Source organism: Petromyzon marinus, chromosome 4, assembly GCF_048934315.1.
Source record: "Petromyzon marinus isolate PM22_M1 ecotype Great Lakes invasive population chromosome 4, UKy_Petmar_22M1.pri1.0, whole genome shotgun sequence".
In the NCBI taxonomy this organism is placed as follows: Eukaryota; Metazoa; Chordata; class Hyperoartia; order Petromyzontiformes; family Petromyzontidae; genus Petromyzon; species Petromyzon marinus.
Window position 1 is genome coordinate 14,634,777 of NC_133670.1, and position 22,955 is coordinate 14,657,731.

Genomic DNA, 22,955 nt, shown 5'->3' on the forward strand with positions numbered 1-22,955 from the left:
GTGAAAAGGGCGGGGCTTGCTATCGACTCCCATAGTGGTGGTGGGGGGGCTGGGGAGATAGGGGGGGGGGGTGTGTGCCCGGTCGTGTGACGCACGCCGTGACGCTCGGCGTGACGCACGCGCGCGCGCGACCCAAAATAGCGGAGGCGGCACGCGAGCGCGAGCACGCGCGTGGCCCCCTCCCCACCCAACCCCTCAACTCCTCCCACCCCCGTCGCGCGCGTGCCCCCCCCCACCCCTTCCGTGATCTCCTTCCCCCCCCCCGCACTCTCCCTCTTGCATAATCGAGACCGCGCGCGCATTGATCCTGCTCCTAGTGGGACACGTGCGTGCGCGCGTGTGTGCGCGAGAGGGCTATTTATGAGTACGGGGGACGCACGCTCTGTTACTAAATACAAAATAATCTACATATATATATCCCAGAGGCGGACAAATATAGTTGGTGGCGAGGGTATTTTTAGGGTTACTTTTAACCCCGTGCCACCTGCCCGGCGTCGGCGGCGTGTGATTTCTGCGCGATCCCCTCCCCTCGTGATGTCTCGCGTGAGCGACGCTCACTCGACGATAATGATGACGATGATGATGCTAAGGACGCCCGTGATACCGGGCTTTCTTTTGCTGTTGTACCAGATCGGATCACACCCCCCCCCTCTCCCACCCCAAGGGTCTTTGTAGCACCCCTAGAAGGGGGGGGGAGGGGGGTGGAGCGATGCAAAGGAAGGGATTCCCCAAATGCGAGCGCGGGTGTAGCAGGGCACGCGCGGAAGCCGTTGGGCTTCAGTCGGTGGAGGTCAAGGGCGCTTTGCAGTGTGAGTGAGTGAGTGAGCGTTGCGTGCGCGTGTGGTCATTTTCCTGCCTCCTCCGACCTTTCTCTTCTCTGATAAAGCCTCGCGCACTGACTGCGCCGCGTTGTGAATGGGATTACCATGAACAAGTTCGAGTCGTCGCTGCTGCCCATTAACGTGCTTCCTTTATTTATTTATTTATTTATTTATTTTTGTACACCCATTCACAGTACGTCGCAAATGCACGTGTATATATTTGGTGAAGTTAAACAAAACTGCGCTATTGTCCTGGTTTTAAGTCGAACACGTTTTTTTTTTCTCTGTAAAATCTATTGTCGCACACATCTTAAACGCGATTATACGGGACTTATTCGTATGGTCGTATGCTGAACTTCTTTCGCACCGTATGTAGCGCACCGCGCTAATCGGAGGTGCGCTAATCAAGGAGGAGTTGCAATACCCATAACATTTTAACTTGCCTACAAACATTTAGAATGTACAAGGTCCATCTCCCCCTGATGCTAAGGCGTTGAGAAGACGAGAGTGTATGTCTCTATGCTGCACACTCCTGAATACGTTATTTTGATAACAAAGTTGTTCTGTAATGTATTTGAACCTATATGTAAGGGTCATCTACATATCCACTGCTGGATGAAGGCCTCCCCACGCCGTATCGGCCATGGGGGTTGTTTGACCATACTTCAGCGCGCGGGTTTGTGAAGTGGTAGACCAACCACCAGTTCAGACATCACTCCCCACTGGGGATAGCAGTGACCGGGAATTGGACTGGGGTCGCCAGATTCATAGCGCGGTGCGCTAACCATTGTACCACCGCTCCCTTATCTATATAACGAGTCTTCTTGCATCGTATAAGATTTAATCGAATTACAACTTGATTGTGTACGCTGAAATCATTCAAACTATCCAGGACACGTCGCTAGAAGTGTGGCAGCTAAGAAATGGAACGGATCCAAGAGGATGTCTCCCGAGGAGATGCAGCGATGAAGTCAGCTGATCCGCAGGTGCTGAGATGGATTTTTACGTCGCAGGATCGTGAGAAATACTGAGCGCTCGGGGAATCTTTCATCCAGCAGTAGATTGATCATAGCTAATTATAATTACGAGGAATGCATGCACGTATCTGTGCATTCAATTGGAACGCTGCAGGTTGGAGAGGGCATCGTTGTGCTGCGCCGACGTGAATGCATGCACGGGTTTGATCCGCTCTGCGGGACTTTTTGCATAAACATCGCTTTGCTTGAATCGTACTTCTGCTCCGTATTGTTGTTTGAACTGCAGTCCTCTTTACGGTATGCATGTTAATGTTGTCATTGCGCTTCGCTTAATATTCACGAGTTTAAGCGGCACAATTAATTATAAGCGTGCTTGCAACACTAATTACCAATGGAATAAGCGCGTGTATGCAATGTATTGTGCAGCTAATGAGTGCTAATTGATATGTAGATGTGGTTCGGAACAGGCACGTGCGTGTGTCATCTAAAAGGAGGCGCATATTGCATTTGTTTTGCGGCCATGACTAAAGGTGTTTTGAGTGGGAATTCAGTGACTAAGAAAGTGCAACCAGAGCTATCCGTGATTTGTTAAAACGATTTTGGATCAAGATTTCAATCGATTCAATTGATGTAGCGCACGTCATTCAAAACACACTGTTCTTGTATGAAAACTCCTTATTTAATTTGGCTCTGTGTCCACGTGTCTGGGTTTAAAATCATATTTATGTTTTACATAGATCAGTACTTTTATAAGCTACGTTGTTTTGCACATGTAGCGCAACCTACATGCAATTATTTTCACATTAAAGGTCCGAACGTGATGAATTATATTCGAGCGTCACCACTAGGGGCGCTGTTTAAGAATCGTAAACCCCCAACACCGGCACAAGGACTCACTGCATAACTGTCAATCCCTTATCAGTGCCTACCTTGTTACAGACCAATTCAGACCTTATTGGTCACCCCGTGCTCTTATAAATCTCAACGTTCATCCTACAAAGTCCCATCACAAGGGAGAAATACAAACAAATAGACAAAAAAATGGCTGTATTGAAACGGCTATACGCTGTATGGACTTTAAAACTCGATTTCCCTCTACAAGAATACAGGTTCACCGTATGGGTTGACAGGTCTGTCACTACATCAGCCAGCAACATCGCCTTCTGACAAACTGATACACAATACAATGAGGCTGACAATTCGGACGACCCTTCTTAGAAGAACTGTCCTTTTAAACGTGTCGTTGTGGATCAGTGCCAATGGTTCATTACATTTTGTGACAGTTTTGCGTGGCTTATTTACTAACTTCGTCTGCATTTTCGTTAACGTTGCAAATTATAATCAGTGCAATACATATCAGTGGTAGTATTATTAATTATAGGTCTATACAACTAGTCAAGAGCCCATTGAGATAAAATAGCTTCTTCTTTTAAAGGGGAACCTGGGAGTAGGACTATTAATTGTGTTCACGAGTTATGCAATTCCAATCTGTTATTCCGTTTGTCAATATGTTCAGGAGCTAAATGCCAATATGGAGTTCAGCTGGCATACGGGATGGCTTCAGGAGAGAGTTCGCGTAGTTTTGCTATTCGCCGACTTCAGTTGTTGAGTTTAACACGTAGACTTTCGCGATCATAAGGTTTGTCACGTAAACAACGCGCCAATTGGTCAGCGTTCTTCTGGATCTGGGTGAGATTGTTGTATGGTGACGGAAGGGGGATCGGGACTTGAGCAGGCAGTGAGGAACATTGTTGAGGCCTGGGTTCATGGGTTCATGGGTAGGCGGTTGTCGTTCGCAAACTTCTGTGCAGTTTGCAAGTCTCTGCGGATATTGCGCTGGCAGAATGTTCACCAGATATGGGAGCCAAGGGATTGGTGTAGGTAGCTTTCTCGTGCCCCCCACCTGGTACGTGTCACCTTAACACAACCAATAACGTCACCTTGGCGAAATGGACGTCGTTAATTATTTGAATCCAGTTATGCAGCTAAACACGTACTGTGCCATCAGCAGCAGCAGCTTTAATCAATCCACTGCGAGATGGAGGCCTCCCGAAGCTGTATCTTGTGAAGCTGCGATGTAACAATCCACCTAACAACTGTACATATACGAAATGATTGCATCGCTCCATCTCCTCGGGATGCGTACTCTCTCTCTCTCTCTGACGCGTTCCATTCCTTAGCTAACACTTCGTCATTTGGACATATCAATCAATTCCTTCGAGTAACCCGTCCTGCCCAAGGCCACTGTTATTAGCACGCACTTTGTTTGGCCTTCGGCACTCAAACCCTAACTGTGATGATGGTCGACCGTCCATCAGCCACTTACTCGGGTCGAGATTCGCCTCCTCGTGAATTAAAACAAACACAACCCACAATGCAAATGACCATGGCAGAGGTTTGCCATAGCCGCAATGAAAAAAAAAACTAGCAAAATGCACCATTAACAACAAAAAGCGTACAAAATAATTGGAAATTGTAGAGCGTCTAAGTGCAAGTGCATATAAAGACATTGTGTTATAGCAGTAGACATCACAGTACATGTAGCGGTACACGGAATTGGGCAGAACACATCGCGAGACGGGAATGGAGGCTCGATGAGAGATTGGCGATGTCGGAGGGCAGAGGAATTCATTCAGCGGCGGAATGACAAAGGGCACGAGGCGACTCCGTCACTCTCATCCTACATGCATCTCTAACTTTTACAGTTAGTTTTAACGGGAAAACTAAAACAAATGTACGCATGTATGTACAACGGACCGGTGTTTCAACCAGTGTGTTTTTTTCGAGAGCAATAGAAGAAGGGTTAATGCCTGAAACGTCAGCCTATTCTGTATGTTTATTACAATGCAGTATTCATGACGGATGTTGGTAGTGGCGACGATGGTGTAGCGACCCGAAATCGAATCCCGCTCGTGGCCAACACCGGTGATGATTCTCTGCACCGGTCGTGAGCCTCCCCTAGGTCGACTCAGCCTCAAATGAGTACCCGGCGCGATGAGTAAACATCGCAAATGGGGAGACAAAGGCGGTCGGGCGTGGTGCTGGCCACCCACCCCCTAGTGTACTGTGCCGACCTTGGTAGGTGCTACTCGCTAACAGCACTTGGCCCAAAAGTCTGTAAAGGCTACACGGGGGAACTTTGTTATTGTGTGTGTGGTGGTTGAGGGTTGTTTTTTTTTAACGAAATAGTTGAATGTACAGTATTCGTGAAGACAACAGGGACGGAGGTTTGGGGTGTCTTGTCTTCTGCCGCGCTCCTTACAATATGCAAAGGAGAAACCGGCTACGGGTTCCTTGGGAGGACGGGTACAAGAGTCACGCATTCCCCATCGCACTGGATAAGCTCTGGGAAAGTCCGCCTGTGCGTGTCCAACAGTGTCAGCGATCTAAACAATGACGCTGCGTGCTGGCCACGTTCCCGGACTCGTCAAGGCGGCCTCCCGAGGTATCCATGTCCGAGAGGCTGCACCGTTCGCGAAGTCTTAGTATTGTGCCATCGCAAGGGCCGTGCGTCGAGACGGAGGCGGCGTGGGGGGAGGTCTTCATCCGGCAGAGACAGCGGCTGTTGGTGACGAGAAGTGACTGCTCGTGTGAAAAATTAAATACATCCGTGAACAACGGTCACCTGCTCGTTAGAAAATTGCGCGAACCTCCTCCGTCTACCTCGTTCTCATCCCCCTCCTCCCCCCGTAGAGCTTCAGTGCCCCACCAATATTATGAATGAACAAAACTCCAACACATTCGTTTTTTTTATTTGCACGTGTGCATCACGGCCAAAGCAATATCATCCAATATCGATCGCTCACGTAAGGTCTTATGGTTGACAGAAAGTGTAATCAAATTTTGTTTTTGTACGCGGTACTTATATTCTGAAATACATTCTCCAACAACTACGCGAACAATTATTCCCTACAATATATTTCTCGACCGGTGGCCAATGGCGACGATCATAATGGCCGCGATCAGAAATTAGATGAAGAAAATTTAAAATTGATTAAGGAGAGGTTTTTATTTTAATATATTAAGAGTTCGACGTGGCCGAAGTCTCTCCGGAATCACGTTGAGGAGGAAGCGCCGTGCAGAGACGATGTTGGCGATGCCACCACGTAATGTAGTCAGTATATAACTCCAACAAATCTCACATCGGAGTGGACACGCATGAAAACTGCGGGAGCTTGGAAGCCCTACGAACAGCGGTCGTGGACGGGATGGCACGAAGTGGCGCAGTGGTGAGCACATTTGCAATGCGAACCTGAGCCCCCCTTCACCCCCCCCCCCCCGAGTTAGATTCCAAGCCACGGCGAATGTACGTGGCGAGTGATATCTGGACAGGTCCCCCCCACGCACCATCCGCGCGCTCAAGCCATTCCAGAACCTCCCGCCGACGGGCGCGGGGAAGTATGGTCAAACCCCACACGGCCGAAGCGTGCTAAGTGGATTATCATGTCGTTAGTACAGTGAGAGATGGTGACAGCTTTTTAAAGGGGGCTTTATCTGATGACGACGATTCGAGTTTATTGTCCGTGCGTGTCCCAGTCTCGTATTTCGAGAATGGGGGGGGGGATCAGGAGTGGAGGCCGTTGTGTTGGGATTCATGAATGTATGTTGAACTTCTTTCGCACCGTACGTGGCGAACCGTGCGGAAACGAAGTTTGTAAAGCAATGGGGGATGGGGGAACGTAAGGGTCACCAGGGGGTGCAGCAGGTGTCTATGGGAGTGTGTCGATGTGGGGACCGTCAACCGCGAAAGGTCATGGACGGTTTCTAGTCGTACTATACAGCGTGAGTACATATGCTATACAAGCTGGTAGAATATTTTTGGGAGTCTGTCGTAAGGCACGGAACATAGTACAATCAGAAGCAGCCGTGTGGGCATGAAGGCCTGCTTCCCAAGCCACCGTCAATTCCCGTGATGCAACAATACATCCGGAACCTGCACACGAGCTGATTCCATCGCTCCATCTCCGTGGTGTGGGACGTCCTCTTTACGCGTTCCATTTCTTGGCTGCCACTCAGTCATTAGCGTCTTGCACGAGGTCACTTACCTTCTTGACAGGTTTTAATTGTGTTTAACCTTCGCATGTTCTCGACTCAGTCGCAGCATTTATTATACACTCACACACACGTCATCGAATATACTATTCGCCAGCATGATCTGTTTCTTGATATAACTCGCTCATAGCGGATGACGCGCTCACTTAGAAAATTAAAATCTGGTTATACCCAGAACCGGGCTGGGATTTAACCCAGCATGGCTGCATGATCTGTTATGGTCTAGTTACGCCACGGCTCGCCTCTACACAGTGTATGCTTTTACTATGCACTCTGTAATCATCCCTAAACCACCGTGCTTTCAGATCATGTTACCAGTCTCATTGCACATCAGCATGCTCCCGACAATATATTATATATATTATATTCACACACTTTGTAAATTGTTCCAGCTGTTGATGATGAGCTGTGATTCATGCAAAGTATACACTGTTGGAGATATGTTCACTTACTTAAATGAGTACATAATCATGGGATAACATGCAGCTTACTCCATTAAATGTCTGTTTCAATTTAGTAAGAAGGGTGCATTGGAGAACTGTGATAGAAAGTTGATTTGTGGTTCATTCTAATGGCGATGGCCAAAACACAAAGCGTCGAAGATCACATTCAGAATTTATTGATAGCCTTCATAACCAGGGAAGAAGAGCCCATTGAGTTGAGAACTCTCTTTCTAAAGGGAGACCTCATTAAAAATAACATTGCATCGAACATAGGAGACAAACCAACTCTAGCGTGGAACAAAATACAACGTAGATAATCATTAATAGTAAATATAGAAGAAAAAACCGTAGTTGAATATGTTAGCAAAAGCACTATAAAGTAAGTGGAACGTATCGAAGAGTACATTTCTCGAGGAGATGGAGCAATGAAATCATCTCACGTGAAGGCACTGGGTGTATTGTTTGTTCCCATCGCAAAAAACCGCGATGGCATGGGCAGGCCATCATCCACCAGTGCATTGGACACGGCCGATAATGACCTTTCTCAGCTGCAGGTTGACACCTACGAGTCGTATGGCAGGACTAATATTATATATCACGTGGGCATCGAGCATGTTCGTATTCTGGACCTCAGTGTAAACATTGTACTTGTTGTCTAAGATGCATGCCCCTTTCGCTTACGATAAAAAAAAGAAACACCATTCACGTAAGTTGACGCAAAGATACGTTGCGATGAAGAAGCGCCTTTGTCGCAAAGTAAGCGCCCGTACAAATGACTGAAGCAGGGTTAGAGACGGATCGGGATTATCCCACGAGAATGAGGTTTGCATTCAATCACCCGCAGTGACACGGGCTATTTCGACGCACGCGCGCTGCACGTAAAAAAGCCCTGCGTAAATCTTGCCTCGAAAATGTTTTATTTTTTTTAAGCCGACGGACCGGTGTTGACCTAGAAACTGTCGGGTGACGAAAGTTGATCGTGAACGCACATCACCGTCCATCGAAATGACGACGCCGGCAATAGGTGATGTCACACGTGCAGTGATGGGGAAGCAGTAGGCCAGCCGGTTAAGGTGAGCACCTCAATAACAATGCTAACTGGAGCATGACAGAGGTTCAATATTTGAAGCACATGAAATGCACCGTGATACACTAAGCAATCACTGGGGATTATATTTCTACGTACAAACTAGGTCATGACTGCGCTTGCAATACAATACATATTCAGCCGACGCAACAAATACTGTCCATGTTAAGTGAGTTGGCAACGGGGAAATTTTGAATTCAAACTTTCGCGACTGCAGGAATTCATATTCTATGGTTCTTTCCGTAAAGTCACGTAGATAGAAACAAATATAATAAAAACATCACGACGTTTCGATCGCATCACAAGCGGTGGTGTTATTGATATTTTTTAATCACTGTATTTTTTATTTTAATTTTTTTCTATCTACGTGACTTTACCGAAAGAACCATAGAATTTTGGCAACGGGGAGTCGGGGATGAAGGCCTCCCCACGTCGTGCCGGGCCATGGGGCTTCTCTGACCGTACTCTCACGACGGTGGTCAGTGGAGATTGATGAAGCAGTGGTGCTTCGACGACTTATTTCGGAAACTGAGTAGCAGTGACGTTAGCTGTGGAAAATGACAATGCATGTATGTATGTATGTTGAACGTCTTTCGCACCGTACATAGCCAACTGCGCTCATTGGAAAAAACTCGGGTTGCCGGGTCCTGATTTCGGTGCACGAACTAACCACCGCTCCCTCGCCACCACACATACCACCAGTGTTTTATATCCGATGCCATCAAACGTTATTGGTCGCAGGTCATGGATAGAATGACACACCATGTTATGATAATATAAGTGCCGTCTCCAATCGTATTATCCACTCTATATCTCGAGGCTCTCTATTTTTGAGCTATGAAGAAGGGCCATTTCCCAAAACGTCACCTTTAATGTTTCTTTTAAGGTGGTGTTATTGATGAATGCCCAGAGTTTTATGTAATGCTAACATGTTACCGTACCTTACATATTTTGAGTACATCCAATCCTTTGCAAAAGCAAATTGACATTTGGCACTCTCTACGTGTGCCGTGCTCAAAGTTATTATTGCTGTAACAATGGCAAAGGCTTTGTCACCTATTCCAATTCTTGTTCTAGGGATAGTTAAAAGGCAATCAGATGGACATCTTTGGTTTGTAGAGTTTGACAATGTGGTGAATTAATTAGCTATGTATGTATATTGCAGATTAGCCAATTAGGATTTGATGAATGAACGGGGTCCAATGTCGGTTTCTGCTTGCATCAAGTGATGCGAGATTGTATTTTAAGTAGAGGTCACAAAGGCAGGTCCTGTATAGTACATCTAGTGCAACTCTAAGAGCAGAATGATGAAGCGAATTTAGTCTATATTCTTGGTTCTTTCGGTAAAGTAACGTAGAAGGGAAACAATAAAATAACAAAAAAATATATAAAACAATACAATTCTCACGACGTTTCGACTGCAACATAAGCAATCATCATCAGGTGTGAAAACCACAACAAGAAAATTAGAACAAATGAATATGAATCCCTGCAGTCACGAAAGCTTTAAATCGAATTTAGTCTTACATTTGAAGCTTTCGTGACTGCAAGGATCCATACTCTTTGGTTCTATTCGGTAAAGTCACGTAAAAGTATAAAACAACAAAAATAACAAATTCACGACGTTTCGGCCATAACACAAGTGGCCTTCATCAGGTGAAGGGACCAGATTGTCTCGAGGACAGTCTGGTCCCGTGACTTTACCGAATAGAACCAAAGAGTACGAATCTAGTCTGTTTAGTGTTTCATTCGTAACTGATCTGCAAGCAGCGTCAGAGTCGTCAGTGGTACAATAATAGCTTCAACAATCTGCAGGCACAACCGAATGCGGAAACAATGTTTCTTTCTGTACAAAACCCTATTTTTGATTTGATATTCTTTGAGATGTGATGAACATGTGTTTGAAATGTAATTTTTTAAACAAATAATAAACCGAAGTATTTGAAGCACTCAGTTTATTCAATGATATTGCTTCTGATATGCGTAATAGGTGAAGGGAATGAAACTGTTTGAAGAAAAGAGCATGATCTTCGCTTTTGGGGAGTTAGGAGCAATTTTAGTGATGAAAATGGACGTTGAATTAAGTCGAAATTATGTTGGAGATTCTGTTTGACTTCGTTTGGATATATACCAGATACTAGGACGACAGTGTCATCAGCAAAGATATTTAATTCTGAGTGATTTAAGTTTAGTCGATTCCCACCCCAAAATGTCCTGTAACTGTCACCACTGCAGATGGTCTTGATCTGGTCGTCCGTGTAAAATAACTGCTTAACTCAATGCTATTGGGCCTTACCAGTTGAAATAAAGTCTCAACCATACGTATACATTAAAAAGCAACCTGCAGAAACATAATCTCAAAACGTCCTGAAAGAAGAGACATTTCATCTCATAGTGCTCTCACTTCGGTTAAAGGCATCAGTAAGGCATGTGGTTGGGTTACATATTATGTATACTTGTGCAGGATATGTCACTTACTGACATATTGTGTTGCTAGAATGTCTATTTTTTTAGGAGTGTTTTTGCAAACATTATGCTTTGAACTTGACTCCCTTGTAGACTCACCCAGAGCACTATTAATAACGTAATGGGTGTTATATTTACGCTTGCTTGTGTGGCAGTACAGTGGGTACAGATTATTCTTGACTGCACAAGTTGTTGAGCATGCCACGTGCCTCTGCTGGCCATGCTGAGCCAGGGTTAGCAGCGTCTGGTGATGGCTATTTTTGTGCTCTGATCACAGTCCTTGTCTCCTGCTCCCACGTTGCACGTGCATAGTCACGCACGTTACGTGATCTCCCTGAGGCTTTTATATTTCGCCCCTTCCCCACCCCATCCTCATTGTGACAAAAAAAAGCCACACTCGTGAGTTCACCTCCCAACGCCCTCCCCCCTTCCCTCTCCAAATTTCCAAAGCATCCCGTGCAACATCAGATGACATCGGGGAATGATAGGACAGCGGTAGGTGTGCGGGAGAGAGCGAGGTTATGGGACGAAGTGCTTGTTCGTGGTGCTCACGGATCCACGTCCAGTCAATGAACACCCGGCACCATCGGGCAATGAACACCCGCTTGTCAGTGTGTATTCATGAAAGTTGGGATCTTTGATGTAGGAGCATAAAAGTATTACCCACAACGTAGCATCACATCCTCATGAAAACCTGTGTTGTGTGGTGGTATCTTGACAACAATAATCTCTAAAGAGGACAGACGCAATTTGGGTGAATTTTTTTATTTAGTCATCGATACAGAATACCAACAAAAGACCCTCAACACCGAGCACCACCCAGCGTCAATATACACCCAGCGTCAATTTACACCCAGGACCACCCAGCCTCAATCACCACCCAGCACTACCCAGCCTCAATCTATACACAGAACCACCCAGCCTCAGTCTATATCCATCACCACCCAGCCTCAATCTACACCCAGCACCACCGACCCTCAATCTAAACGCATCTAGCCTTAATCTGCACCCAGCACCAACCAGCACACCCAGTCTGAATCTATATGTAGCCTCAATCTATATCCAGGACCACCCAGCTTCAATCTACACCTACTAGCACGCAGCCTCAACCTACACCAAGCACCACCCAGCCTCAATCTACACCCAGCCTCAATCTACACATAGCACCCCACACCCCCCCCCCCCGCCCACCAACAATCTACACCCAGCCTCAATCTACACCCAGCACCACCCAGCCTCAACCTACACCCAGCACCACCCAGCCTCAACCTGCAACCAGCACCACCCAGCCTCAATCTACACCCATCACCACCCAGCCTTAATCTACACCCAGCACCACCGACCCTCAATCTACACCCAGCACCACCCAGCGTCAATCTACACCCAGCACCCCCCCGCCTCAATCTACACCCAGCACCACCGAGCCTCAATCGACACCCGGCCTCAATCTACACCCAGCACCACCCAGCCTCAATCAACACCCAGCACGACCCAACCTCAATCTAAACCCAGCACCACCCAGCCTCAATCTACACCCAGCACCACCCAGCCTCAATCTACATCCAGCACCACCCAGCCTCAATCTACACCCAGCACCACCGAGCCTCCACCTACACCCAGCACCTCCCAGCCTCAACCTACACCCAGCACCACCCAGCATCAACCTACACCCAGCACCACCCAGCCTCAATCTACACCCAGCACCACCCAGCCTCAATCTACACCCATCACCACCCAGCATCAACCTACACCCAGCACCACCCAGCCTCAATCTACACCCAGCACCACCCAGCCTCAACCTACACCCAGCACCACCCAGCCTCAACCTACACCCAGCACCACCCAGCCACTATCTCCACCCAGCACCACCTAGCCTCAATCTACACCCAGCACCACCCAGCCTCAACCTACACCCAGCACCACCTAGCCTCAATCTACACCCAGCACCACTCAACCTACAACCAGCACCACCCAGCCTCAACCTACACCCAGCACCACCCAGCCTCAATCTACACCCAGCACCACTCAGCCTCAATCTACACCCAGCACCACCCAGCCTCAACCTACACCCAGCACCACCCAGCCTCAATCTACACCCAGCACCACCCAGCCTCAACCTACACCCAGCACCACCCAGCCTCAACCTACACCTGGCACCACCCAGCCTCAATCTACACCCAGCACCACTCAGCCTCAACCTACACCCAGCACAACCCAGCCTCAACTTACACCCAGCACCACGCAGCCTCAATCTACACCCAGCACCACCCAGCCTCAACCTACACCCAGCACCACCCAGCCTCAACCTACACCTGGCACCACCCAGCCTCAACCTACACCCAGCACCACCCAGCCTCAATCTACACCCAGCAACACCCAACCTCAACCTACACCCAGCACCACCCAGCATCAACCTACACCCAGCACTACCCAGCCTCAACCTACACCCAGCACCACTTAGCCTCAACCTAAATCCAGCGCCACCCAGCCTCAACCTACACCCAGCACCACCCAGCCTCAATCTACACCCAGCACCACACAGCCTCAACCTACACCCAGCACCACCCAGCCTCAACTTACACCCAGCACCACCTAGCCTCAATCTACACCCAGCACTAACCTACAGCCAGCACCACCCAGCCTCAATCTACACCCAGCACCACCCAGCCTCAACCTACACCCAGCACCACTCAGCCTCAACCTACACCCAGCACCACCCAGCCTCAATCTACACCCAGCACCACCCAGCCTCAATCTACACCCAGCACCACCTAGCCTCAATCTACACCCAGTACTAACCTACAGCCAGCACCACCCAGCCTCAATCTACACCCAGCACCACCCAGCCTCAACCTACACCCAGCACCACTCAGCCTCAACCTACACCCAGCACCACCCAGCCTCAATCTACACCCAGCACCACCCAGCCTCAATCTACACCCAGCACCACCCAGCCTTAATCTACACCCAGCACCCCCCAGCCTCAATCTACACCCAGCACCACCCAGCCTTAATCTACACCCAGAACTACCCAGCCTCAATCTTCACCCAGCACCACCCAGCCTCAATCTACACCCAGCACCACCCAGCCTTAATCTACACCCAGAACTACCCAGCCTCAATCTACACCCAGCACCACCCAGCCTCAACCTACACCCAGCACCACCCAGCCTCAATCTACTCCCAGATTTAATCTACACTCAGCACCACCCAGCCTCAATCTACACCCAGCACCACCCAGCCTCAACCTACACCCAGCACCACCCAGCCTCAATCTACTCCCAGCTTCAATCTACACCCAGCACCACCCAGCCTCAACCTACACCCAGCACCACCCAGCCTCAATCTACACCTGGCACCACCCAGCCTCAATCTACACCCAGCACCACTCAGCCTCAACCTACACCCTGCACCACCCAGCCTCAACTGACACCCAGCACCACCTAGCCTCAATCTATACCCAGCACCAACCTACACCCAGGACCACCCAGCCTCAATCTACACCCAGCCTCAATCTACATCCAGCACCACCAGCCTCAAATTACACCCAGCACCACCCAGCCTCAACCTACACCCGGCATCACCCAGCCTCACTCTACACCGAGCACCACCCAGCCTCAATATACACCCAGCACCACCCAGCCTCAACCTACACCCAGCACCACCCAGCCTCAATATACACCCAGCACCACCCAGCCTCAACCTACACCCAGCAACACCCAGCCTCAATCTACATCCAGCACCACTCAGCCTCATCCTACACCCAGCACCACCCAGCCTCAACTTACACCCAGCACCACCTAGACTCAATCTACACCCAGCACCAACCTACACCCAGCACCACCCAGCCTCAATCTACACCCAGCACCACCCAGCCGCAATCTACACCTAGCACCACCCAGACTCAATTTACACCCAGCACCACCCAGCTTCAACCTACACCCAGCACCCCCAGCCTCAACCTACACCCAGCACCACCCAGCTCAATCTACATCCAGCCTCAATCTACACCCAGCACCACCCAGCCTCAATCTACACCCAGCACCACCCAGCCTCAACCTACACCCAGCACCACCTAGCCTCAATCTATACCCAGCACCAACCTACACCCAGCACCACCCAGCCTCAATCTACACCCAGCCTCAATCTACACCCAGCACCACCCAGCCTCAAATTACACCCAGCACCACCCAGCCTCAACCTACACCCGGCATCACCCAGCCTCACTCTACACCCAGCACCACCTAGACTCAATCTACACCCAGCACCAACCTACACCCAGCACCACCCAGCCTCAATCTACACCCAGCACCACCCAGCCTTAATCTACACCCAGCACCCCCCAGCCTCAATCTACACCCAGCACCACCCAGCCTTAATCTACACCCAGAACTACCCAGCCTCAATCTTCACCCAGCACCACCCAGCCTCAATCTACACCCAGCACCACCCAGCCTTAATCTACACCCAGAACTACCCAGCCTCAATCTACACCCAGCACCACCCAGCCTCAACCTACACCCAGCACCACCCAGCCTCAATCTACTCCCAGATTTAATCTACACTCAGCACCACCCAGCCTCAATCTACACCCAGCACCACCCAGCCTCAACCTACACCCAGCACCACCCAGCCTCAATCTACTCCCAGCTTCAATCTACACCCAGCACCACCCAGCCTCAACCTACACCCAGCACCACCCAGCCTCAATCTACACCTGGCACCACCCAGCCTCAATCTACACCCAGCACCACTCAGCCTCAACCTACACCCTGCACCACCCAGCCTCAACTGACACCCAGCACCACCTAGCCTCAATCTATACCCAGCACCAACCTACACCCAGGACCACCCAGCCTCAATCTACACCCAGCCTCAATCTACATCCAGCACCACCAGCCTCAAATTACACCCAGCACCACCCAGCCTCAACCTACACCCGGCATCACCCAGCCTCACTCTACACCGAGCACCACCCAGCCTCAATATACACCCAGCACCACCCAGCCTCAACCTACACCCAGCACCACCCAGCCTCAATATACACCCAGCACCACCCAGCCTCAACCTACACCCAGCAACACCCAGCCTCAATCTACATCCAGCACCACTCAGCCTCATCCTACACCCAGCACCACCCAGCCTCAACTTACACCCAGCACCACCTAGACTCAATCTACACCCAGCACCAACCTACACCCAGCACCACCCAGCCTCCAGCTACACCCAGCACCACCCAGCCGCAATCTACACCTAGCACCACCCAGACTCAATTTACACCCAGCACCACCCAGCTTCAACCTACACCCAGCACCCCCAGCCTCAACCTACACCCAGCACCACCCAGCTCAATCTACATCCAGCCTCAATCTACACCCAGCACCACCCAGCCTCAATCTACACCCAGCACCACCCAGCCTCAACCTACACCCAGCACCACCTAGCCTCAATCTATACCCAGCACCAACCTACACCCAGCACCACCCAGCCTCAATCTACACCCAGCCTCAATCTACACCCAGCACCACCCAGCCTCAAATTACACCCAGCACCACCCAGCCTCAACCTACACCCGGCATCACCCAGCCTCACTCTACACCCAGCACCACCTAGACTCAATCTACACCCAGCACCAACCTACACCCAGCACCACCCAGCCTCAATCTACACCCAGCACCACCCAGCCGCAATCTACACCTAGCACCACCCAGACTCAATTTACACCCAGCACCACCCAGCTTCAACCTACACCTAGCACCCCCAGCCTCAACCTACACCCAGCACCACCCAGCTCAAACTACATCCAGCCTCAATCTACACCCAGCACCACCCAGCCTCAATCTTCACCCAGCACCACCCAGCCTCAACCTACACCCAGCACCACCCAGCCTCACTCTACACCCAGCACCACCCAGCCTCAACCTACACCCAGCAACACCCAGCCTCAATCTACACCCATCACCACTCAGCCTCAACCTACACCCAGCACCACCCAGCCTCAACTTACACCCAGCACCACCTAGCCTCAATCTACACCCAGCACCAACCTACACCCAGCACCACCCAGCCTCAATCTACACCCAGCACCACCCAGCCTCAACCTACACCCAGCACCACTCAGCCTCAACCTACACCCAGCACCACCCAGCCTCAATCTACACCCAGCACCACCCAGCCTCAATCTACACCCAGCACCACCCAGCCTCAACTGACACCCAGCACCACCTAGCCTCAATCTATACCCAGCACCAACCTACACCCAGCACCACCCAGCCTCAATCTACACCCAGCCTCAATCTATACCCAGCACCACCCAGCCTCAATCTACACCCAGCACCACCCAGCCTCAACCTACACCCGGCATCACCCAGCCTCACTCTACACCCAGCACCACCCAGCCTCAATATACACCCAGCACCACCCAGCCTCAACCTACACCCAGCACCACCCAGCCTCAATATACACCCAGCACCACCCAGCCTCAACCTACACCCAGCAACACCCAGCCTCAATCTACACCCAGCACCACTCAGCCTCAACCTACAACCAGCACCACCCAACCTCAACTTACACCCAGCACCACCTAGCCTCAATCTACACCCAGCACCAACCTACACCCAGCACCACCCAGCCTCAATCTACACCCAGCACCACCCAGCCTCAACCTACACCCAGCACCACTCAGCCACAACCTACACCCAGCACCACCCAGCCTCAATCTACACCCAGCCTTAATCTACACCCAGCACCCCCCAGCCTCAATCTACACCCAGCACCACCCAGACTCAACCTACACCCAGCACCACCCAGCCTCAACCTACACCCATCACCACCCAGCATCAACCTACACCCAGCACCACCCAGCCCCACTCTGCACCCAGCACCACCCACCGTCAACCTTACACCGATCACCACCCAGCATAAACCTACACCCAGCACCACCCAGCCTCAATCTACACCCAGCACCACCCAGGATCAACCTACACCCAGCACCACCCAGCCTCAGCCTACACCCAGCACCACCCAGCATCAACCTACACCCAGCACCACCCAGCCTCAATCTACACCCAGCACCACCCAGCCTCAATCTACACCCATCACCACCCAGCATCAACCTACACCCAGCACCACCCAGCCTCCACCTACACCCAGCACCACCCAGCCTAAATCTACACCCAGCCTCAATCTATACCGAGTACCACCCACAGTCAACCTACACCCAGCACAACCCAGCCTCAATCTACACCCAGCACCACCCAGCCTCAACCTATAACTAGCACCACCCAGCCACTATCTCCACCCAGCACCACCCAGCCTTAATCTACACCCAGCACCACTTAGCCTCAATCTTCACCCAGCACCACCCAGCCTCAATCTACACCCAGCACCACGCAGTCTCAACCTACACCCAGCACCACCCAGCCTCAATCTACACCCAGCAACACCCAACCTCAACCTACACCCAGCACCACCCAGCCTCAACCACCATCCAGCGCCACCCAGCCTCAACCTACACCCAGCACCACCCAGCCTCAATCTACACCCAGCACTACTCAGCCTCAACCTACACCCAGCACCACCCAGCCTCAACTTACACCCAGCACCACCTAGCCTCAATCTACACCCAGCACCAACCTACTGCCAGCACCACCCAGCCTCAATCTACACCCAGCACCACCCAGCCTCAACCTACACCCAGCACCACCCAGCCTCAACCTACACCCAGCACCCCCCAGCCTCAATCTACACCCAGCACCACCCAGACTCAATTTACACCCAGCACCACCCAGCTTCAACCTACACCCAGCACCACCCAGCCTCAACCTATAACCAGCACCACCCAGCCTCAACCTACACCCAGCACCACCCAGCCTCCATCTACTCCCAGCCTCAATCTACACTCAGCACTACCCAGCCTCAATCTACACCCAGCACCACCCAGCCTCAACCTACACCCAGCACCACCCAGCCTCACTCTACACTAAGCACCACTCAGCCTCAACCTACACCCAGCACCACCCAGCCTCAACCTACACCCAGCACCACCCAGCCTCAACCTACACCCAGCACCACCCAGCCTCAACCTACACCCAGCACCACCCAGCCTCAACCTACACCCAGCACCACCCAGCCTCAATCTACACCCAGCACCACCCAACCTCAACCTACACCCAGCACCACCCAGCCTCAACCTACACCCAGCACCACCCAGCCTCAACCTACACCCAGCACCACCCAGCCTCAACCTACACCCAGCACCACCCAGCCTCAATCTATACCCAGCACCAACCTACACCCAGCACCACCCAGCCTCAATCTACACCCAGCACCACCCAGCCTCAACTACACCCAGCACCACCCAGCCACAACCTACACCCGGCACCACCCAGCCTCAATCTACACCCAGCACCACCCAGCCTCAACCTACACCCAGCACCACCCAGCCTCAATCTACACCCAGCATCACCCAGACTCAATCTACACCCAGCACCACCCAGCCTTAATCTACACCCAGCACCACCTAGCCTCAATCTTCACCCAGCACCACCCAGCCTCAATCTACACCCAGCAACACCCAACCTCAACCTACACCCATCACCACCCAGCCTCAATCTACACCCAGCACCAACCTACTGCCAGCACCACCCAGCCTCAATCTACACCCAGCACCACCCAGCCTCAACCTACACCCAGCACCACTCAGCCTCAACCTACACCCAGCACCACCCAGCCTCAATCTACACCCAGCACCACCGAGCCTCAATCTACACCCAGCACCACCCAGCCTTAATCTACACCCAGCACCCCCCAGCCTCAATCTACACCCAGCACCACCCAGACTCAATTTACACCCAGCATCACCCAGCTTCAACCTACACCCAGCACCACCCAGCCTCAACCTATAACCAGAACCACCCAGCCTCAACCTACACCCAGCACCACCCAGCCTCAATCTACTCCCAGCCTCAATCTACACTCAGCACCACCCAGCCTCAATCTACACCCAGCACCACCCAGCCTCAACCTACACCCAGCACCACCCAGCCTCACTCTACACTAAGCACCACCCACCCTCAACCTACACCCAGCACCACCCAGCCTCAACCTACACCCAGCACCACCCAGCCTCAACCTACACCCAGCACCACCCAGCCTCAACCTACACCCAGCACCACCCAGCCTCAACCTACACCCAGCACCACCCAACCTCAACCTACACCCAGCACCACCCAGCCTCAACCTACACCCAGCACCACCCAGCCTCAACCTACACCCAGCACCACCCAGCCTCAACCTACACCCAGCACCACCCAGCCTCAATCTACACCCAGCACCACTCAGCCTCAACCTACACCCAGCACCACCCAACCTCAACTTACACCCAGCACCACCTAGCCTCAATCTATACCCAGCACCAACCTACACCCAGCACCACCCAGCCTCAATGTACACCCAGCACCACCCAGCCTCAACCTACACTCAGCACCAACCAGCCTCAACCTACACCCAGCACCACCCAGCCTCAAACTACACCCAGCACCACCCAGCCTCAACCTACTCCCAGCACCACAGAACCTCAATCTACACCCAGCACCACTCAGCCTCAACCTACACCCAGCACCACCCAGCCTCAACTTACACCCAGCACCACCTAGCCTCAATCTACACCCAGCACCAACCTACACCCAGCACCACCCAGCCTCAACCTACACCCAGCACCACTCAGCCTCAACCTACACCCAGCACCACCCAGCCTCAATCTACACCCAGCACCACCCAGCCTCAATCTACACCCAGCACCACCCAGCCTCAACCTACACCCAGCACCACCCAGCCTCAATCTACACCAAGCCTCAATCTACACCCAGCACCACCCAGCCTCAATCTACACCCAGCACCACCCAGCCTCAACCTACACCCGGCATCACCCAGCCTCACTCTACACCCAGCACCACCCAGCCTCAATATACACCCAGCACCACCCAGCCTCAACCTACACCCAGCACCAACCAGCCTCAATATACACCCAGCATCACCCAGCCTCAACCTACACCCAGCAACACCCAGCCTCAATCTACACCCAGCACCACTCAGCCTCAACCTACACCCAGCACCACCCAGCCTCAACTTACACCCAGCACCACCTAGCCTCAATCTACACCCAGCACCAACCTACACCCAGCACCACCCAGCCTCAATCTACACCCAGCACCACCCAGCCTCAACCTACACCCAGCACCACTCAGCCTCAACCTACACCCAGCACCACCCAGCCTCAATCTACACCCAGCACCACCGAGCCTCAATCTACACCCAGCACCACCCAGCCTTAATCTACACCCAGCACCCCCCAGCCTCAATCTACACCCAGCACCACCCAGACTCAATTTACACCCAGCATCACCCAGCTTCAACCTACACCCAGCACCACCCAGCCTCAACCTATAACCAGAACCACCCAGCCTCAACCTACACCCAGCACCACCCAGCCTCAATCTACTCCCAGCCTCAATCTACACTCAGCACCACCCAGCCTCAATCTACACCCAGCACCACCCAGCCTCAACCTACACCCAGCACCACCCAGCCTCACTCTACACTAAGCACCACCCACCCTCAACCTACACCCAGCACCACCCAGCCTCAACCTACACCCAGCACCACCCAGCCTCAACCTACACCCAGCACCACCCAGCCTCAACCTACACCCAGCAGCACCCAGCCTCAACCTACACCCAGCACCACCCAGCCTCAACCTACACCCAGCACCACCCAGCCTCAATCTACACACAGCACCACCCAACCTCAACCTACACCCAGCACCACCCAGCCTCAACCTACACCCAGCACCACCCAGCCTCAACCTACACCCAGCACCACCCAGCCTCAACCTACACCCAGCACCACCCAGCCTCAATCTACACCCAGCACCACTCAGCCTCAACCTACACCCAGCACCACCCAACCTCAACTTACACCCAGCACCACCTAGCCTCAATCTATACCCAGCACCAACCTACACCCAGCACCACCCAGCCTCAATGTACACCCAGCACCACCCAGCCTCAACCTACACTCAGCACCAACCAGCCTCAACCTACACCCAGCACCACCCAGCCTCAAACTACACCCAGCACCACCCAGCCTCAACCTACTCCCAGCACCACAGAACCTCAATCTACACCCAGCACCACTCAGCCTCAACCTACACCCAGCACCACCCAGCCTCAACTTACACCCAGCACCACCTAGCCTCAATCTACACCCAGCACCAACCTACACCCAGCACCACCCAGCCTCAACCTACACCCAGCACCACTCAGCCTCAACCTACACCCAGCACCACCCAGCCTCAATCTACACCCAGCACCACCCAGCCTCAATCTACACCCAGCACCACCCAGCCTCAACCTACACCCAGCACCACCCAGCCTCAATCTACACCAAGCCTCAATCTACACCCAGCACCACCCAGCCTCAATCTACACCCAGCACCACCCAGCCTCAACCTACACCCGGCATCACCCAGCCTCACTCTACACCCAGCACCACCCAGCCTCAATATACACCCAGCACCACCCAGCCTCAACCTACACCCAGCACCAACCAGCCTCAATATACACCCAGCATCACCCAGCCTCAACCTACACCCAGCAACACCCAGCCTCAATCTACACCCAGCACCACTCAGCCTCAACCTACACCCAGCACCACCCAGCCTCAACTTACACCCAGCACCACCTAGCCTCAATCTACACCCAGCACCAACCTACACCCAGCACCACCCAGCCTCAATCTACACCCAGCACCACCGAGCCTCAACCTACACCCAGCACCACTCAGCCTCAACCTACACCCAGCACCACCCAGCCTCAATCTACACCCAGCACCACCCAGCCTCAATCTACACCCAGCACCACCCAGCCTTAATCTACACCCAGCACCCCCCAGCCTCAATCTACACCCAGCACCACCCAGACTCAATTTACACCCAGCACCACCCAGCTTCAACCTACACCCAGCACCCCCAGCCTCAACCTACACCCAGCACCACCCAGCTCAATCTACACCCAGCCTCAATCTACACCCAGCACCACCCAGCCTCAAT